Below are 6,987 nucleotides of genomic sequence, written 5' to 3'. Positions count from 1 at the left end.
AATGAGCTCAAGAGGGTTGACATTTCAAACTGCCAAAAATGAAAATATTCTAGTTATTAAACTCTTGGTCTAGAAATACTTCTGTCTGTAAACTTTGACCTCCAACCTCGAAATCTATTTGGTCATGGTTAAAACATTATTCTATGATTTTCAGATCCTAGTTCTATATACTTCATTATATAACTTTGAATTGATCTGGTGCCATGACTAGTCTACTTTAAAGAATTATGTATCTCTTTTATCCCACCACAACACATATCTGTAGCTAAGATATTTTCTCTTAATAATTACCTCCCAAATGCTTTTAGTGGACTGATTGCATTTTTGAGAGGTATCTAATGTACGTGTATCTCTCTGCTACAGCGCCTAAGTCTAGAGTGCTTACACTGGTGGATACTTACACAGCCTGAACTCAGTGCCTCAAACTCCTCTGTGACCGGTTTTGTCTCCAAGCACATAACTCATTCTCTCTAATCTGATGTCTCTGAAGAGCCTCACAGAGACAGTGGTATGGCTGAACCCATCCGATACTGTTAGCAAAGGATGCAAAAACATTATTGGGGTCTGGAGATTATTGCTACCTTCTCCTAACCTGTCACAGATTAGCAATTGCTTGAAAATTAGCCACAAATTGATACAATGTTATTTTAATCTTTTATAAAAATGGTCTTCTGAAAAATATACAAAACAGTGGTGAGAACATAGTTCTGGTTTGTTCTGATTGTGGTAACTAGCAGTGACCAAGAAGATAAAATGCTGTGTGTTGGGAAATGAACTTGGATCTCTCCATAATAGTTTCAACTTTCAAACTTTACTATGTTAGCCAATTTACTAGTAATTTACTGCTAATTAATCCCACAGAACTAGAATTTTCTTAAGTATCTAATCTGTTAATATTTTAACCAGATAAGGCATTCTATGCATCCACGGGTGCCTTTGTTTTACTGTGGATTTATTGATTGCCAACCTGTACAGATATGATGATAGGGTAAGAATTCTTCTAATCAATTTTAATTGTCCTTTGCATAAAACAAAAAAATTAAAAAAACAGAAACTTGTTCATAAATAATTACATGACAACATTAAAATCTGTAACAACAGCCTCATTCCAAAGAGATATAAGCTCTAGAGTGAGTCTATTGGGAATCAGCAGATTATACATACATGGGGCATCTTCTAAACTAGTGCCCAGGGACACCAGGTAGAGGCAGCTCTGTGTGGAGATGCAGCACGTTCCTAGAGAAAGTGAACACCCTGAAAGTGCCTGTGAGGGGGACCATTCACTCTTCTGTACCTCTCTTCTCTTAGGGGAAAAATGCCTTCCTTGCTGTGTATCATACCCAATATTTAAGGACAATTTGTCACTCAGAGGACTTTAAAGTTATATTCCAACATTCCACCTATAGAGAAGAAATATTTCTAACCTCTGGTTTGCTGAGATGTGTAGTAACTCTCTAAAAAGTTTGGAGATGGGCAAACTAAGAGATTCAGGGCCTCTGAATAGTAGATGTGAGAACTTGGGTTTGGCCCTCAGGTAATAGAGAGGGTGGAGGGGAGATGAGGAGCTAATATTAGCCAAAGTGATAGAAAAACTGATTTTCATCTTCTACTACCAAGCTTTTCAATATTGAAAGTGGCCTAGTAACTCTGAGTATTTTAAAGAAAGCTTTATCATTTTTTAAAGATGTCAAGAAACTAGCTATAGCAGCCTAAGAATTTAATCTATTGTATGTTCCTCTTGATATTCTACCATGGTGATATCAGCTCATTTCTAAGATGACTTCAGAGATCTGAGACATGACATTGAGAATGGAGTAGTAGCTGAGTGTTATCTCAGTGCCTGTCTCATAGTGTAGAAATGACAAGCAATGCTGGCTATAGAGAAAATGTTATAAAACTTGTCATTGAATTCTTGAATGGTGTCCAACCATGATGACATTGCTGATCAAAAGTTATGAACAGAAATAAGAGTGATAGCTAGCTAAGTCAAGCTTTTCAATAGAGGAGAAAATAAAGGCGACAACAGGTTGACTTAGGTGGAGAAAGAAAAGAGTTATCATTTTTAAGCTGAATCCATAGAAAATATTTCCTCATTATTCTCATCTGCTTAATGGATTTTATGCCCTTATAACTAAGTAAAGAAAAATGTATAACTACCAAATATTTAGGATACTTAGAAATATTTTATTTACAACATGCGAATCTGATATTCTTAATAAAGTATGTATTACTTTAAATTTTCCAGGAGTAACATTTAGAGATTCTTTATAGAAATGTTCTCTGCACCAACAGTTTATGGTTGAGATGTTTTGTAATTTCATGATGTTTGTAATTTTCATGAGAATTTGTAATTTTCATTTGTAATATGAAAAGATCATTAATGAAAGAATAAGGAAGAACCAAGGTAAAGCAGTCCTGAAATGACGGAACTATTTAAAAGGATGTCAACTCTTTGAGAACACCTGTGGTTTAAATGTTCTTTTCTGCTTCCTTTCCTTTCTGAGAGGTCCTAACCATTACGGCTGATTTGGTCTTTCAAGATCCTTAGCAGGTCTTACAGGAGCCAGTTTATCTGGCCTTAAGTGAATGGATCCCCTATTTAACCAGAAACTGTTGTCCTCATGCTAAACACTGTATGTTAAGGGACTCGGTCATATATGCTCATTGTTTTGTTCCATGTGATTCTTGTTTCCCTATGTTCTTTAATGGAGAATCTGTTGTAGAAAGGAAAATGGCCAGAAATAAGAACTTCAGGACCATGTGGCTTTGCATATACAGACCTTAACAAACTTTGAGTAACTCATAAGGTTCAAGTTACATTCAAAAGAAAGGTACAATGGAAACATTCATAAACTGACACCATTATCATTAACTAAGAATAATAAATTTGCTCCTATCCTGGGTCATGTGCCATGGTAAGATGTATAGGATGGCCATCCCACTAACTGTAGTAGGACAGCTAAATGGACAGTCAGTTACTTTGAGGTCACTGTATATGATTGAAAATGTATAATGCATCTTACCGTTGAAAAAATATGAGCTCTGCTTCAATTAACGTGTCATCTTGTATTTCTATCAAGGAAACCAATTAGATTCAATGTAGGATATTACAGGTTGCTTGAAATCCCATGTACAAATAAAATTATGTGTCTGAAAGTTTCTTCTGTTTGAACTTAAGAAAAATAAACTACACTTTATGTGCAGAAATGAGACATTCTGACAATACTGAAGTGCTTCATGGTATCGCAACAGTTTCCTTTCTAGTAATAGTACCCATCTTTCTAGTAATAGTATCCATCTTTCTAGTAATAGTATCCATCTTTTTAACCTGAGCATGTTTGTTTTGTCTGCTTTCTATACAGACCTCAGTTTTGTCTAATGATTTAAATGTAACCTAAGACGTTAAGTGTGGGTTATTTAATGTGCTCCTGAAGAGGTTATGGTTCCTGACAAATGCTGTCAGGTCATTATTTGCTGTATCAAAGTTCCAGTGGCTTCAGAAATCAAAGCACCCCATGGTTTTGTGGTGTCTGGGTTTGTGTAGTGTTGGTGACACCTGTACTTAGTGATTGTTCCTGCACAGCTTTCAAATAAAAACATGTTTTTCTTCAAGTACTCTGTATTCAAATCAAGTTTGTGTGCGTGCCGATGATGGATGCACAGTAAGTGGAGAGCAAGATACCAGCATGAAGTGTTTACAACACAAAAAAATGCAATCCATTTGGAGCAAGGTAAACCTTATTTGAGTTCATCTGAGGGACTATTATTAATCTTACTAAATGTTCTTGTTCGTTATTTCAAAGCTGAGATTTTCTATTGAAATGCTCTAATAGATTTGAGGGAAACATTCACTAAAATGAAAAGGTTGTATGTTACTGTAGTAGTTCTGTAGTCTCTAAGCTCGTCCACATTCCTTATCCATAATAAAATGTGGATCATCATGGGCTCCACCTTGGTCACAGACCTGGCCAAAGCCTGGCAGTTCAAGGCCCATTCTCAACCACAGTCATCCAGCCTCCTTACCTGTCCATTTGCCCAAGTTTTCTTGTTCCCAGAGAGGATCTCTTTCCATATGCTGCTTAGATAGGCTTTGCCAAGAAAATGATGAGATTTTAATTTAAAGATCAACAAGGCTCCCTGTGTAAGCACATAAATCCTCAGCCTTACTCTTCCGACGTGACTGCCCAGTACTGTGGTTGTGTACAGGCAGAATCTTTGCCTTCTGGGCTCCCTCGAAATCAGTAAATACAAATCTCTAACGTTTCGGTTTTCAAATGTTGTATAGAATTACTGTAAAAACATAGTATGTACCATATTGAGAGGGAGAACCAGAGAATCCTGACATTTGTTGTTTGTAACTATAGGACTACTGTGTTTAAGCTACATTTTAATACATTTAATACATTTGTGAGATGTATTATTCACAGATCTCTACGCTAAGAGAGAAAGTACTTTTATGTGTTGGGGCTTCTGCAGAAAAGAATTAACTGGAGATTGCTGTTTTGTCAGAAATTCACAAGGGCAGTGCACACCAAGGTTTAGAGGCCAATATGCTGATGGTGATTTTGCTAAGCCAGTCTGCTTCCTGGAGGAAGTTTGTTATGCTAATTGTATTTTTGCAATCATCATTGCTTTGGACCATTTTCATAAGTCTCTGAAACATAAAGGACTCTTTTTTTTTTTTTTTAAACAAGTGTCTGAAGACAAAACAAAGGCAGCTACAGCTGTCAAGTTACAGCAGACCTCCTCAGTGTGTTTGTGTTTGATCCATGAAGGAAACTAGACTGTGCATGAGTACTGGCTGTGGCAAGTGACCCAGACAGAGCAGAGAGAGCCCTGGCATTTAACACATTGAACACAGATGTGTACCACCTTAATCCTGCCCAGGAACCTATGCCCTTTCTCTTCTTATTTTCAAGTGGAGTTTATCATGAGGCCATTGGAGCAGTATAAAACAAGACCACTTAAGGGAGCCATTTAGGCACAGTTTGCACTTCATGATCCCTTCCAGAGAAAAGTGACAGAGCAGTGGAACAGGCAGTCTCCTAAAAATCCTTAGGTTCTCCAACTCAGAATTCAAAGCAATACTTGCAATTCAAATACAAGAAAGAGCTTTCATGAAAGAGATACAAAAGCTTGTAAGTCTGGAAGGGGATTTGTGTATGGACTATGATAGGAACTTTCGGGATAGCATTTGAAATGTAAATAAAGAAAATATCTAATAAAAGTAAAAAAGACAAAAAGAAAAAAGAAAATAAGAAGCACCAAAAAAAAAAAAAAAAAGAATTTACTGTTTGGTCCCTAGGTTATGACCACACCCATCCTTTCCTTCCTTGGAATGAAGAAGCAAAAGGAGCTTCAGTTGAGAAAATGCCTCCTGTAAGGCATTTTCTCAGTTAGCAATGGGGGGGGGGGGGCATTGTGGGTGGTGCCATCCCTGGGCTGGTAGTGTTGGGTTCTATAAGAACACAAGCTGAGCAAGCCAGTGGAAGCAAACCAGTAAGAAACATCCCTCCATGGCCTCTGCATCAGCTCCTGCTTCCTGACCTGCTTGAGTGCTAGTCCTGACTTCCTTTGGTGATGAACAGCAGTATGGAAATGTAAGCTGAATAAACCCTTTCCTCCCCAACTTGCTTCTTGGTCATGATGTTTTGTGCAGGAATAGAAACCCTGACAAAGTCAGGCCCTAAAAGCGATGCATGGATCAGTTCCGTTGTTCCACATCTGGGCAGACTGAGTGATTTTTCTCTATTCTAATGGATGTTGGGTGATTAGGTCCTAATGGTTTTTATTTGTAAATTTCTAACAGTTAATCTATTAGGCATCTGTGTTCTAGAGAGATGGCCCAGGCATTAGAGGCCAGGCTCACAACCAAAATATGTGTTGATGTGTGGTGTTATCTGTCCTTTGTAATGTCGTATTGTGTAAAGTAATTATGTAATCATTTTTGTCCCTTTCTCACATTATTGTCTTATATTTGAATAACTACATAGTCTGGGTATTTAAAGAACATCTATACACATTGTGGAGGGCTTCTCTAGTTCCACTGCTGTGGTGGTTTAAACGAGAAATTGCCTTCCCTGACACCAGAGTCTCAGATATTTGAACCCTTGCCCCCTGGCAGGTAGCACTGTTTGGGTAGGAAGAATAGTGCAACCTTCCTGGAGGAAGTGTGTTATTAGGGGTGGTCTCTGAGATTAAAATGTCTCTGACTCCCAGTTCACTCTCTGCCTCATGCTAACTGTTAAAGATGCACTATCAGCTTCCAGCTCCTGCTATCACACTGTCCCCACCACTGTGGACTCTAACCATCTGGAACAAGTAAGCCAAAACAAAGCCTTTCGTTTATAAGTTACATGGGTTATGGTGTTTTATCACAATATAAAAGTAACTCATACAACGGCATTTTGGTTTCCTTAGTGGTGCCTTCCAAAGGACACAGATTTGAATTTTAAGGAACCAAGCAGAATTTTGAGGCTTTTGTGGCTCTTATTATTTGTGTGACACTGTAAAATCTTTCCTACTTTACTATTGCAAAAAAAAAAAAAAAAAAAAAAAAAAAAAAAAAAAAATTCTTCCCAACACTTTGTTTCTGCTTTCCAGTTAACATTTAGACATATTGTCAATATAAGTAGAATCATTGTACGCAATATGAGGTAGCTATCAATATTTTCCCCCAGTCAGGAATTTCTAGTGTCTTCAGAAACATTAAGTAAACTTTCTTTTTCCTATGGGATAGTATTTTATATTTTTGTCAAAAAATAAAAAAAAAACAAACCTGGTTTAGGTTTCTCTTTTCCATTTAGTGATACATTTCTTTCCTTTAACTAACTGTTAATATAAGATTTGCTTGTGAATTTTATAATTGAGGATCTTTAATTTCACTTATATTAGTAACATTTTACTTTTTCCAGCTTCAAGTATGGTTGACAAATTAAACTGTATATATTCAAGGCATATACCACAATATTTTGATACACATAAGCC

The sequence above is a fragment of the Mus pahari genome, chromosome 15 (genome assembly GCF_900095145.1).
Source record: "Mus pahari chromosome 15, PAHARI_EIJ_v1.1, whole genome shotgun sequence".
Lineage (NCBI taxonomy): Eukaryota > Metazoa > Chordata > Mammalia > Rodentia > Muridae > Mus > Mus pahari.
Note: the sequence above shows the minus strand (reverse complement) of the source record.